At 36.7% G+C, this 13,753-nt stretch overlaps 1 protein-coding gene and 1 pseudogene across 9 annotated transcripts in view; one reads left to right on the plus strand and one right to left on the minus strand.

Moving 5' to 3' along the window:
• The window catches only part of PCDH15 (protocadherin related 15), a 1,819,045-nt gene that overhangs the window by 72,290 nt on the left and 1,733,002 nt on the right, over positions 1-13,753 (minus strand). The gene's annotated exons all lie outside the window — the stretch shown is intronic.
• LOC129480503 (protein FAM8A1-like) lies at positions 12,526-13,697 on the plus strand (annotated as a pseudogene).

Here is a 13,753-nt window from a genome sequence, read left to right on the forward strand (position 1 = left end):
AAACCCTATTGCCATATGTATGTTATACAGTAAGGACTCTAATTTTTATTTCTTTGAATGAATATGATATTCTTTGGGATCTTAAGAGATCTTATTTCAGGAGATATTCATCAAAGACGATTGCCAGGATCATTAGCATATTTTTCAAATCTCCCCTCTTCCTCAAGTATGTTCAGTTGAATACTAGTAATTTAAACAATGAATGATGAAAATTCCAATGGGTGCCATACTTAAGAGCAATTGAATGGATTTTTAATTTTTAGTCTACCCAATTTATAACAAATACATATTTTAAAACCTGAAACCTCTCCTCTAAGATGTGGCTCTGATTGATGTGGAGCATATGCAATACCATCATACATAGATAACAACCAAATGTTCTTTTTATAAAATCAGTAACAGGATACGATATATTTAAATACACACTAAGTCACACCAGAGATACCAATAATAAAATTCAGAGCACAGTTTTAAATCTGGGTCAATATGTGAAAAATAAGTGAGAGTTTCAGCACAGAGTATATTGTCTCTATTTGGTTTTAAATAATTTTAAACTTACTTTTTTGGTTGTTTTTTGCATTATGTTTTGGAGTGAGGTGGACTCCAATGTCAGGTGTGACTTTGAAAAATTAATAACTCAAGGCCGGGCGTGGTGGCTCACACCTGTAATCCCAGCACTTTGGGAGGCTGAGGTGGGTGGGTCATGAGGTCAGGAGATCGAGACCATCCTGGCTAACACGGTGAAACCCTGTCTCTACTAAAAATTAAAAAAAAAAAAATTAGCTGGGCGTCGTGGCAGGCGCCTGTAGTCCCAGCTACTCAGGAGGCTGAGGCAAGAGAATAGTGTGAACCCGCAAGGCGGAGCTTGCAGTGAGCCAAGATCACGCCCCTGCACTCCAGCCTGGGCGACAGAGCGAGACATAGTCTCAAAAAAAACAAAAAAAAAAAACAAAAAAAACCCGAAACAAAACTAATAACTCAAAATTTCACATTTCTTTGTTCATAAAATAAAAATAATGATGCCCAAAAATAGTATTTTAAAATTTTATATATATTCATATATATGTGTGTGTGTATATGTATATATACACACAAAAATATAAATATGGCCAAGTCCAGTGTAACTATTATAGTTACCTAAGTTGTATAATGGTGATTCAAAAGGTTTAACATTTTTCCATATTATGTTTTCCCATGAATATGTAAATTTATGCAATCAATTTAGACCCTTATTACTTCAGACATATTATCACACAATTATAACTCCCTTATAACTCTATTTTTCTTAATTTTCTTTTCCAGCTCTCCTTTATTGCTTCCAGTTCTTGTTTTGTTTTGTTTTGTTTTGTTTTTGAGATGGAGTTTCACTCTTGTTGCCCAGGCTGGAGTGCAATGGCTCCATCTCGGCTCACCACAACCTCCGCCTCCCGGGTTCAAGCAATTCTCCTGCCTTAGCCTCCCGAGTAGCTGGGATTACAGGCACTTTGGGAGGCTGAGGCGGGCGGATCACCTGAGGTCACGAGTTCGAGACCAGCCCGACCAACATGGAGAAACCCTGTCTCTACTAAAAATATAAAATTAGCCAGGCGTGGCTTCCCCCTCATTTTTGAAGCAATTTTGCAAAACCTCTTCCTCAGTTGAAATCCATGAACTTTTGTACAGTATACACTCTACCCCTTCTTGTTGCCGAACATAATGAGGATGTTGGTATCTTGCTCTCAGTCTACCCCTTCTACTTCAACTTCCTCCTTCTTTACAAATTTCAGTATTAATTGAGATGACACATCCAGCAACTTATTTGTAAAGTATTAGGCATGAATAACATTCATCAGTCTTTGAAAGACCTCACAGCATCGATTTAATTGTACAGTCACACTTTAGTCTTTTGCCTTAGGGAGATATTCCTCCTAAAGAAACACTCCATATTTAATTTATATATTAAACTTTCATGTCTAAATTCTGACCACAACTTTAATTATCATACTTAGTTAAGACCTCTTCTTTGATATCAGTCAATTTTCAGTTCTGCAAACTGCCTTTTGCTCCCATTACTTCAGGGTTTATGTCCCTTTCTGCTTTATCATAGAAGTCAGAGTTGATCACATTGTTCTCATTTCTCTCTCCTTCCACAACACCTGGATCTTTCTCCTCTTGGACCAAACTAACCATCAGTTTACTCCTGGTGACTGAAGAGGGCGTACAGAAATTAAATAATCAATCAGACTAGTGTTACTGTAAGTCCATGGTCTCTGAGTTTAACTGTGCCTTTGGTCTATTTAGGAAATCCTTGCTATATGTAATAAGTTCTCTTTCTCACTCCAGAAGTTTGCCTTTTTCTTTAGTTCACAGATTCTTTCAGTCTTTTCCAGAGATATGGAAGGTCTAATTCCCATAAAATTTGAGGATATCAAATGCGAGATCTCTCAGCTTTTCATCACATAACTAAAAAAGTACCTATATCTGTACTTACTTTGACTACTTTCTTCAAATCTCAGAGGAGCAGCTGACACGTATCTCTCACTGAAGGCACTTATGCCTTAATCTGAATCACTCCCATCGCTTCTGCATTTAATGCTTCATCAGCTCTATTTATCTCTGTCCTTTTCACCTTCTCCTCTACAGACTATAAAACACATTATGTCTCTCTCATTAAAATGAAATGAAACTTTTCTTTTACTGAGTCCACACTTGTGACACTAGCCCTCAAACTTCACCTATTTTTCACAGTTAAGTTCCTCAGAAAATTTTTATAGAATCACCATCTGTAATTCCTTACTTTACAATCATGCCTTAACCACAGCCAGATCTCTGCCCCCGCCATGCCATTTAATCTGCTAAAATCAGTGACTGAGGCTGGACTCCGTCTCAGATCAACAATCAGTCTGGTGTTCTTTAAATTATGAAGTCCATTTATGTTGTTTGTATAATGCTGTTGCTGCTTCCGCTGTTTGCTAACATTTATTGAACACTTACAATTTGCCAGATGCTATGTAAATACATATATTATTACATTATCTCATGACATCCTTTCCATTGAGTAGATTACATTATTATTTTATAGGCCAAGAAATGGAGGCACAGAGGTATTAGTAACTTGCTCATAATCACACATATGGTGGTTAGCACAGTGGGATAGGTCTCACTTTAAAACCACTACACTCCACATGTCAGACTAAATACCAGGGATAAAATTGCAGTTTAAAAATAAAACAACTAATGTTGGATAAAATATTCTAAGAAATCTTCCTAGATCCACCAAGAAGATGGAAAGACAATAAACATGCCAGTCAAAAACAAAGTGCTATAGTCTGATTATTTCTCCCCAAATTTATATGTTGAAACATAATACTCTATGTGATGTCATTTGAAGGATGGGCCTTGGCAAGGCAATTAAGTCATGATGGCAGAGCCACCATGAAAGGGATTGGTTCCTTTTTGAAAAGAGGCTCCGGAGACTTCCTTTGTTCCGTTCTGCCATGAGAGGACACAGTAGAAACACAGCCATCCATGAACCAGGAAGGCCTCGCTAGACACTTATCTATTAGCACCTTGATCTTGGGCTTCCCTGCTTCCAGAACTATGAGAAATAAATTTGTCTTGTACATAAGCTTCCAAGTCTATGGTATTCTGTTATAGAAGTCTGAATGCAAAAGTAAAGGTAAGAATATAAAAATCATAGTACTGATGGGGGCTTTCATTTAGAATTTTTTTTTTTTTTTTTTTTTTACGGACCTGGGTAAGCTTAAAATTTAACTTGTCTGGTTTTCAGTGGCTCAGAAAATAGGAGGCAACGCCCCAAGCCTACTCATGAAAGTGAGTCTATTAAGATTCCTCTCCCCAGAAAGTTAAATTCTCACCGTAAGAGTAAAGGAGAAATTTACTTTTTCCCCTGCCACCACTGCTACTATCACCCCAAACTGCAACGAGAACTGTAAACTTAAACTTTGCTTTGAGGGGAGTGAAGAGAAAACTTCTTTGAGAATCTAGGACTAAATACAGTCCCTCATTTTAGTTTGCAGCCATTATTTGCAGGCCACCAGTTTGCCCACCTCAAGGAGAAATCATAATATTCTGGGTTGGTAAAGTCTAATAGGCCTGAACTCCACCTGAGTGAACAGAAAAACCACAACCTGAGAATTTAAGAGAAATCATCTATGACTGAAAATGGCCTGGTCTCCTGACAGAAGCAAGTGCTTTTTCAAAAACCCCTCCTCCAAGCCATGCCTAAAATAATTCTAACAAATAAAGTTCCAAGAAAGATGAAAAGTTATAATAATTATCAAATCAAACAAGAAATAAACTATCATAAAAAGTCCGTTGAGATAAAAAAATCAAATTCATAACAACATAGACTTTAAATATTTGAATTAGTAGACACTGAATATAAAGCAAATATGTTTAATGCATTTCAATAATAAAGAGCTTTAAAATGTGGAATAAAAATGAGACTCGTTGAAAAGAAATAAAAAAAACTTTCAGAAATAAAAAAAAATTAGAATTAAATACCCCAAGATGGGATTGTTAGTAGGTTAAGTGCAGCTGACCAGGGAATTAGTAAATGAAATGATAGGGCAAAGGAAATGACACAGAATGCTTCACAGAGCTACAAAGATGAAAAATCTTAAAAAAAAAAAAGTTTGAGATATGGAGTTTAGAATGAAAATTTTGGCAAATATCTAATCAGAGTTTCAGAAAGAGAGGAAGCGAGAATAGAACAGAATTTTCCAGAACTGATAAAAGATTGTTATCCACAGATATTAAGAAGCCCAATAAACTGCAAACAGGGTAAATAACAAGTAACTCACACCTAGAAACCATACGTCATATAGAAACTATAGAACCACATATTATAAATATAATAAGTATTGTTTTCTTAATATTTTGGGAAAATTTATAGAGATATTTTAGTAATGGCAGAAATAAATAATTCATAAATATATTCTATAATTTATTAATAGTAATAAGATGTCTAACAAGTTGGGTTATATTAATGCATAAAAATTAAAACTGACTCACCATGGAAATGCTAAATGAATACAATTTACTAAAGAATTAAATTACTTTTTCCACCAATTTCTCTATAATCAAACATTTATGCTGAGTTCACAACAAAGTCATTAATATCTGGGAGAGGTGACTCTGGAAGATTTGATTCACTGACTTTTATGAGTTTCTCTTAGTGAACAAAATAAAAAAAAGTTATGTCTAGAGTTGTTTTAAAAGAATAAAAGTCAGAGGCCGGGCGCGGTGGCTCACGCTTGTAATCCCAGCACTTTGGGAGGCCGAGGCGGGCGGATCACGAGGTCAGGAGATCGAGACCACGGTGAAACCCCGTCTCTACTAAAAAATACAAAAAATTAGCCGGCCGTGGTGGCGGACGCCTGTAGTCCCAGCTACTCGGAGAGGCTGAGGCAGGAGAATGGCGTGAACCCGGGAGGCGGAGCTTGCAGTGAGCCGAGATCGCGCCACTGCACTCCAGCCTGGGCGACAGAGCGAGACTCCGTCTCAAAAAAAAAAAAAAAAGAATAAAAGTCAGAAATGAATATTATAATTATACTTGCTGTAATTATATTTAAGTGAAAGCTTAGATACAGGAAACCACTTACCCATTTCTAAGACCTCATCTGGAAATTTTAATGGATACAGATGCACAACATTAAAAGAAAATCACCAAATAATTGCCTCTATCATACAGGGGAGTAGGGGAGACCATTAATTTTCTAATAGCCTAAATAACTGTTCCCCTCTGTTGCCTAAATGAATACCATGGATGCAGAAATATTAGTGAAATAATTAGTGATGTCCTAAGAACTTTCAAACCCATTAAAGTTCAATAATGCCAAGTCTAACTTTAGCTTCTCAATTAGACCCATTTTAACATTTAATGCTATTGAAGGCTCACTTTCCCTGAAATAGAGTGAAAGTGTTTTAGAGTGTCTGGATAAAAATACTCAAATCTCACATTTCCACCTACAAAGGTCACTATGTCAAGTTTGCAAAGGGCAAAAATAACAGAGCTTTGGCAGGTTAGAACCACTTTAACTTGACTCTTGTTTGTTTGTTTGTTTTTTTTTTATTTTTATTTTTTTTTTGAGACAGAGTCTTGCTCTGTCACCAAGATGGAGTGCAGTGGTGTGATCTCGGCTCACTGCAACCTCCGCCTTACGGGTTCAAGCGATTCCCCTGCCTCAGCCTCCTGAGTAGCTGAGACTACAGTCACCCACCACCACCACCAGGCTCAGCTAATGTTTTGTACTTTAGGAGAGATGGAGTTTCACCATGTTGGCCGGGATGGTCTTGATCTCCTGACCTCGTGATCCACCTGGCTCGGCCTCCCAAAGTGCTGGGATTACGGGCATGAGCCATTGCGTCTGGCCAACTCTTGTATTTTTAGGAACTAGAAAGAAATATTTATTTTAAAGTCCTTAAAGACAATATACCCAGAACATGATAAAATATGAATAAGAAAAATGTAGGGTAGACTGATTTACTTTTAGGGCTATTCAAAACTTTTGCAAAAAAAAAAAAAAAAAAGAAAAAAGGAGAGAAAGAGAAAAGAAACGTTTTAAATATGAAAGCTCAAGTGTTTGATTTTGCATAAGAATGTCAAACAGTGACTACAGTGTAATATGAATAATTTCTAAGTTCAACATACCTATTTACTTTTTGTAGAGTTAAGTAAAAGTGTAATATAATTCTGAGAGATTCTAAAGAGTAAAATACAACTCAGTGTAGAAACAGCAATATAATAAGGGAAACACGCCAATGTAACAATAATAGAGACATGCTATCATAGTTTGAATTACAAAGACCTTTACAGGGCTGGGTTTTAGTTAGAATTTATCAAATTTACTCTTAATTTAAATCACGGTGCAAACAATTACAGGATAACATCTATTTAGAAAATTAAAGAAAGAAACTAAAGAAAAGCCAAATGTTCCTTTTATTATTTTAAAAAATTATATACTAAATCCTGAACTATAGAAGGCTTGAGAGTACAAAACAAGCAGGACTTGCGGTTATGTTATAATTGAAGCTTCCTTTTTTATTTTTTCCTTTCTTTTAAAAATGTTTTATAAAATAAATATTACCCTATAAATGGTTTTCCTTTTTTCGTCATTATTGCTAATAATAAGATGATTATACCTCCCTCAGAGGTGCTTTAAAATAAACTCTGAGCTAATTGTTCTAACTTTTCAACCATGTGAAAAAGAAATAAATTGTGCTCTATTATATAGACAAGTTAACAAAAGAAAACACACATATAATTTATGCTTTTTACTTGAAACACTAGTTTGAACGTTGGTTTGGTTTTGAATCACAAAATGCTATTAATTTTTACTGAAAATACCCAATCTTAAACTGCTTAAGTATGTTATATCTTTTACAATAATTCTGTAGTTATACATCCTAAATCCTTCAGCATTCAAAGCAAATTAAATAACATACTTATTTTTGAACTTCCTAATTTGTCCTTAGTTACATTAGAGTCAATCAGTCCAAACCAAATTCAGCTGCTGCTTCTTGGCTCCCACCTTGCTGTCCCTCTTCTGACTATCATATGTGGTTCTCCTTCTGTTTTTTCTTTTTGCATAGGAAGGGCATCACCATGTATAAATTGAACTGTTCTAAAAAATTTCAGCATCCTCCCCCTATCGGTTTAATCTCACCTCCTGGCTCCTCTCTACTTCCAGTCCATCAGCAAGCATTCTGATTTCTACCTATACAATATTTCTCAGTTCTGTATAATACTTTAGGCCAAGCTTACACTGGCCAATTTCAGGCTCTCATCAGATCTCACTTTTAACTCTAGTAATAGCTTAAAAATTACTGGTAGCTCCCACTTGCCAGAGATGAATGTTAAAATAAGTCCTTTAAATATTCTCAACCTGATTAAAGTTCATGATTCCAACATTTGCTTTACATTTATTCTACTTCCGAGAACCACATTATTTTTTTTTCTGAAGAATGTGTTCTTTCAGGTTTCTATTCCTTTGTATACATTGTTTCTTCTACCTTAAATGAAATGTCTTTTGTCTGCTAGGCCAAATGATGTTCACTTCTTGGCTATACTATGGCATACACACACACACACACACACACACACATTGAATATATACATATATATTCTACATATATATTCTACATATATATACACTAAACTATGGCATACACACACACACTTTGAATATATATATATCCATATATATAAAATGTGTGTGTGTATGCCATAGTATAGTGTATATATATGAATATATATGTGTGTGTGTATATATATATATATATATATATATAATAAAACACTGAATAAAGCAATCAAACCTCAGCTTAAATGACCCTTTTTCTGAAGGCGTATTTATCTCTACTAGGGAGTGCTGCTTCTACTTATGTATTTTCATTGTTATGTTACATAAATGTGTGTGTATATATTAGCATTTGCTATGATATGTTTTAATTTTGTGTCTCCATTATATGTCAATTTGTTTCAGTTCATATTTTTCACTGTGGTACCACATGCAGTCAGTGATCAAATAATATTTGGCTTAAATGTCTATAGAAGACTATCATAGTGGTTGAGACATCAATAATTAGAATTGACAGATCTGAGTTTAATTCTACCACTTATTAGATATATGAGCTTGGCCAAGTGATTCTCCAAGGCTTTGCTCCTCATTTGTAAAATGAGGAAAATAGGACATGCTGAATAGGTTGTCTGTGAATATTCACTCGGGTGTAAAATGCAGTGCCTGGTACAAAGTAAAGCTAAATCAAGGTTAGCTGTTGTTTTACTATTGCATTTACTATTGAGATCTTTGAATACTTTGTAGCTATCTTCCTGATCTCTTCTATTTGTTCTTTTTTTTTTTTTAATCACTTTTTGTACACTTAAAGGTACTTTTCACTTTCTACATTGTGTCACTGGCTATAAATTCTTTGGAAGCAGGACTATTTTCTGAATCGTCTTTGGATCTCATAAGTCTCATGGCCAGTAGAATGTAATTAGAAAATATTTGTTAAAGGAATAAATCTGCCACTGAGGAAAGTATAGTTATTGATGTCTCTTTACTGAATGCTATATAATTTATTGATAGCAAAGCAAAAGCACTTAAATAGAAAATATTTATTATGATACAGATATAATAAGATGCTTATCAGGAGGGCGAGAGCCGAGAAGCAATAGCTGAATTTGGTTTAGATTAATGAAGCCTAATGTAACTAAGGAATGATATAGAAGTTTGGAAGTTTGAAATAACAAGTATGTTATTTAATTTGCTTTGAATGCTGAAGGATTTAGGATATATACCTACAGAATTATTGTAAAAGATATACCAGTCATAAATAGTTTAAGTATTGGCATTTTTGGTAAAAATTAATAGCATTTTGTGATTCAAAACCAACATTCAAACCAATTTTTTTCTCTCAAATAGAAAGATCAAATTATACATGTGTTTTCTTTTGTTAATATGTCTAATGTGCCTCAGCCTCTCAAGTACCTGGGACTACAGGTGCGCACCACCACACCTGGCTAATTTTTGTATTTTTAGTAGAGATGAGATTTTACCATGTTGGCCAGGCTGGTCTTTAACTCCTGGCCTCATGTGTTCTGCCCACCTTGGCCTCCCAAAGTGCTGGGATCACAGGCTTGAGCCATCGTGGCTAGTCCTAACTTTATATTCTATACTTAAAATTTGCTTCATGATAAGCTAATAAGTCCTCTTTGTAATTTCTACATTTTGTATTTGTACTTTTTCATTCATTTTAAATCTGGTTCATGTAAAACAAATATTTTGTACTCCAATGCAGTGTTCAATATTAACTTGTAATTTTTGAAAATTTTACTGAGAAACCACTGGAATATTTAGAAACTCAAATAAAATAGGTGTTATGCATATTACATATAATGAAGACTTCACAGTTCATAATAAACATCTATTTTAAAATTATATGGCCACAGATTCAACCCATGGGCCCAAAATTTGCAATAGAAAAGGATTACTTGTATTTTAATATGCTAACAGTACAAGTCATTTGACCTAGAGATAAAACAATTTAATATTTTTAGAACACAGGGTTCATGAAGCAAACTTGAACTTACTGTAAAATAAACTTACTGTAAAATGATTTCAAATATGAATAGTGTATAAGAAGTCTATTCATCTTTTAATTTCTAAATTTAATGGAAGGTCAAAGGAAAGTAATAGCAGGGCAATTGAAAATTAAATCTGAATGTTGAATCCTCTGTAAATTCTGACAATTTTACTGCATATCTAATAAATTTACAAACAGAAACAAAAAGCTCTATTACAAAAAACCTTTCTTATTGCTTTTATAGTAAAATAGTATGTCGAGGCAAATAGGATTCAATTTATAAATGTTTTACCTTGGAAAATAAATTTATAATTTTCAAAATATACTGGATATAAAGGGCTATGATGAAAGTAATTATTACCAAACAAAATGCCTTTAGTATTGTTATAATGACACTAATTGTAAAGAAGACTGTATTTATGGACTAGAATGGTGCTATTTGTACATGGGACAATAAGATCTGTCTCCTTGAATTTATATAATTGTAACATGTTAATATAAACAACCCTCAACAAAACAGTGTCTGTCTTCAGTGTCCTTCATTTAAATTGATGGTATTTTGGAGCTCTCCCTTGTGCTCTCTCTCTGTCTGTGTATGTGTGTGTGTGTATAAAAACATACATATGTATATATCACATATGTATACACATACACATATAGTTTTTATATTTTATAACATGATGTATTTTGTGTCTATGAGTACGAACTAACAAGTTTGCCAAAAACAAATGGCTCTAACACCAGTAAAATTTCTGTAAAATAGTCTTGCTGGATGCAGCTATACTACCTAAAATTTCAGGATTTCTTAGCCAGACTCAAATACTGCATGTTCTTACTTATACGTGGGAGCTAAATAATGTGTACACCTGGACACAGAGAGTGAAATAACAGTCACTGGAGACTCAGAAAGGTGGGAGGGTGGGAGAGGGTGACGGATGAGAAATTACTTAATGGGTACACTATTAGGGCAATGGTTACAGTAAAATTGGGAATTTACCACTACACAATACATCCATATAACAAATCCACTTGCAACCCCTAAATGTATAAAAATTAAAAAAGTAAAAATAATCATTGATAAAATTTTCTCAACTTAGGCAGCAGAAAGTAATTGAACATGACCAAAAACATTTATGCCAATAGAGCAAAGAGAAAAATTGAGTACACATAATAAAATTTGTCTTTTGAAGTTCACATGTGGACTAAATTATTAGACATATATTAATTTTTTATCATTGAAAAAAACCAAGCCACCATGTATTTATATTCTTAAGCATAATATTTCTAAAACGTGTATGCTAGATTACTTTTGTCTATGTAAAATTATACATATTTTTAACACTTGCAATATTTTGATGTGAATTGTGGTTCACAAAATATACTGGGAACTAAGTAAAAAAAATTACAACAGGTAAATTACACAGATCTGATCAGGACTGAGATGAAATATTGTGGAAGCATCCATGGTCAGAGATTGCAGTGATTTTTATCTGAAGAGTTGGCCCCAAAACAATTTACTATACAGGATGATCAACATTACAATTCCATTTTGAGATAATTTGGTAGAATGTTAATATTATCAATTGCCCACTTGCTTTTTTTTTTTTACATGGAGTTTGGCTCTGTTGCCCAGGCTAGAGTGCAGTGGCACAATCTCAGCTCACTGCAACCTCCGCCTTCTGAGTTCAAGCAATTCTCCTCTGTTTGGAGAAAAGCTGAGTGTTGGGAGAGAAGCTGAAGCAGGGCTTGCATATCTGCTAGACTTGCTGGGTCCTTGCTTCTAGCACTCCCGTTATTTCAAGAAGCCATATGTTTCTCATTCACTTGATACACTGTTTCCTTTCAACCCCCACATCCTCACTACCTGTTTGGGCACCAATGAATAGCGTGGGCTCCCAGAGCTCAGGGCCTTCGCAGCCTCCACACTCGCGATGGCCCCCTGGTCCCACTTTTCCTCTCAAACTGTCTTTTTCTCGTTCCTTTGACTCCACTGGACTTCGTCGCCCCCACTACCTGGTGTTGGGTCTGATCACCCCAACATTCCTGGCGCCCAATGTGGAGTGACCAAGACCCCGGTGAAGGAATGCTAGAGCATGTGAAAGTGGAGGACACATGGTCAAAGGACACCCAAGGACGTCTAAAAGAAGTTCGGTGGGAAAGGTGAGAGCTTGGAAGAACCAGGGTAAAAATGGAACAAAGTGAAAGCAGACATTCTACTTATTTAAATTTTTTAAAGCATTTGTTATGAAGATGGGGAGTGAAAGTTAGTACACAGAATTTGTTGTCACTCTTTGCTGCAGTGAAAAAGTTTTGCCCATGGTTCCTGGAGTGGAGGACTGTGGAGTTGGATGGATGGGGGAGAATTGGAGGAGATTTTGGAAGGCATATAGGGATGGAGCAGTGGTGGGTGCTGTGGGGGGTGCTGCTGGGGCAACTATGGCAGGGGGGCCTGAGGGGGCCCAAGGCTGCCCTCCCAGGCACAGCGAGGGTGGGGGGGACCACAAGTCTGTCCCTTCCCTGAGGGGCCCTCCTGTCGCTGCCATCCCATGCCCCCGAGGGCCCTCACGGAGCTGCCCTGCGGGCTCGGGAGGTGCAGGGAGGTGGCCTCCGGCTCCCATGTGGGGCTGCAGGGGCAGGCAGGCTGTGAAATCCCCAAAGCCACAGTGCCACGGGAGAGACCAGTGCAGCTGAGTGCCCACAAGTACTCCAGGCAAGTGCATGAGTGGCTGTGGCAGTTCTACTGTGGCTGCCTCACCTGGCGCAGTAGCCTGGCCACCTTCCCAGCCTACTGCAGCCCCCAAGTGTCCCTGCAGAGCTTCCCTTTGGGTGGCGCTGCTGTGCCCGAGGCTGCGGCGCTGCCATCTCCGTGGCTGGGCTATTACAACCCCTTCTACTTCCTGAGCCCCAGGGCTGCGGGCCCTGACTTGGGACAGCTGCTAGCATCAGCACCCTGGCTCCAGTTGCGGGCCTAGGACCCCAGGCTCCTCATATGCAGGCATTGGTCCAGGCCACTCCAGTGACGGAGGTAGGATCTGCAGCCCCTTTGCGAAGCCTGAGCGAGACCGGGTGACAGGCAGGGAGAGAATATGTTATTCCATCCTTGGCCCACAGATTTATGGCAGAGGTGGTGGATTTCTTTATTCTCTTACTTGTAAAAGCAACCACTGTCTTAAACATTATGTGCTTCAGTGGGATAAAAGATATCTCTAAGTTTGCTATGCATTATATAATAGAAGAAATAGATGAAGACACATCAATGGAAGACTTACAGAGAATGATGGTTGTGGCTCTTATATACAGATTGTTGGTTTGTTTCTATGAGATAATTTGCATTTGGGGAGCAGGTGGAGCTACCCCAGGGAAGCTCTTGCTGGGCCTTCGAGTTGTGACATGTGATACATTAGTGCTTATTGCACTAAGTCGAATTTTAGTGATTCCTTCCTCAAATGTTAGCATTACAACATCCACTATACGAGCTTTGATCAAGAATTTTTCGATGGCTTCTTTTTTTCCCTGCTTGCATCACATTGCTGTCTTTTCAGCATAATCGAATAGCCTATGACATTGTAGCAGAAACCATTGTGGTAAAAAGAAATGGGGTCAGATGATGCCCCCCCAAAGCCTTGATTTCCACACACTACAATGACAAGACTAAATTATGTAT

This window comes from Symphalangus syndactylus, chromosome 4, assembly GCF_028878055.3.
Source record: "Symphalangus syndactylus isolate Jambi chromosome 4, NHGRI_mSymSyn1-v2.1_pri, whole genome shotgun sequence".
Taxonomy (NCBI): Eukaryota; Metazoa; Chordata; class Mammalia; order Primates; family Hylobatidae; genus Symphalangus; species Symphalangus syndactylus.